Source organism: Chrysochloris asiatica, unplaced genomic scaffold (genome assembly GCF_000296735.1).
Source record: "Chrysochloris asiatica unplaced genomic scaffold, ChrAsi1.0 scaffold00181, whole genome shotgun sequence".
NCBI classification, from domain to species: domain Eukaryota; kingdom Metazoa; phylum Chordata; class Mammalia; order Afrosoricida; family Chrysochloridae; genus Chrysochloris; species Chrysochloris asiatica.
The window spans coordinates 1,715,875-1,717,380 of record NW_006408699.1 but is presented as its reverse complement, the minus strand read 5'-3'; positions in this window follow the sequence as shown (position 1 = coordinate 1,717,380).

Here is a 1,506-nt window from a genome sequence, read left to right as displayed (position 1 = left end):
CTGCTTCCATAGATGTAGGTCAAGTTCATCAAATTGTATGAGAATTTTTTTATTTTATTTATTTCCTCTTCTTTTTACTTCTGGTTGAGCTCCGATCATCCAGTCATCAAAGTCAGGACAAGTAGGTATTATCTGCAAGTGTGGGTGTTCTTATGCATATGCCGAGATAGCACTCTTGATTTGTACTTCTAGCCTACTAAACTGTGAGAGAATAAATTCCTATTTGTTAAAGCCATCCACTTGTGGCATTTCTGTTATAGTAACACTAGATAATGAAGACATCAACTTTATGGTATTCTCTGTTATCTAGTTATAGATTAATAAATGTTAACTGTTACCACGATGCTCAAGTATTACCAGCAAACATTTGAGTATAGACTTCATTCAACAAAGTGAGTCAACTCTGTTTAAAATCATGGCTTTGGCTCATATTGAGGCATATTATAGAGTGCATGTCCATGAATGAGATTCCTTAGATTCCTATGACACTAAGGGCCAATCATTATGGCTTAAACTGAAACTAAATAAGGACCCTGAACCAAAGCACACTTTGTTCCTAATGATCTGTGGGATCCAAATACATGCCAATGCATGTAAGGCATCTGATAAACTTGGGGGTTTATCCAAAGCATGCTTCTCTTCAGCACCCTTAATCATCATTTAGAGGTTTACATTTCACAAATGCAATCTCACCATGTCGAGGGCACTACTATTTACTACTTATATTACAGAGTACACCATCTGTCTTAAACCACAATTTTGTAAATTGTTTTTGAAGACATATTGTAGGATTTCCCTGTATATGAAACTTATGATGAAACCCTCCTGTGAGACCACTTTGGTTGTATAAAATAAACATGTTAATGACTAAAAATAAGGAAGAGGACAACACATGTACATTCTGTATGATGAATCAAGGAAATGGTGCGTGGATTCCATAATATGATGACTTGTTTCTATCACATTGAAATTCAGAAATTGTGTGTTAGTATTCCAGATCACCTTGAGACAGATAATCTTAATTATCCATATAGCAGTGAGAGTTTCAAGGATTTGAATCTAATTCAGAAGAATCATTGGCTCCACATTCCACTCTTCACCCACTTTCTCTCTGTTTAGCAGTTCTGGTAAACATCAAGAAAATATAGGAAAATGTAGAAAGAAATGTAAAGAAAGCTTAGTAAAAATTAAACAATAGTAATGAATAATGAAGTATAGCCTGTCAATTAAGCAATCAATCTCAACACCATAAGAGACAATAAACAATTAGAGACACGTGATCACTCCAACATCATATATAAAACCAGTCCTTTGTTAATTGACACCAGTTACAGTAACAGATCAAAGAGCACAGTCTTCCGTACAGATTACAACTCAATGTAAAGAAAACAAAAATTCTCATCACTGGACCAGCATTCTTATCAATGGAGAAGAGATTGAAGTTGTCAAGGACTTCATTCTTCTTGGATCAACTATCAACTCTCGCGGAAGCAGCAGTCAAGAGAT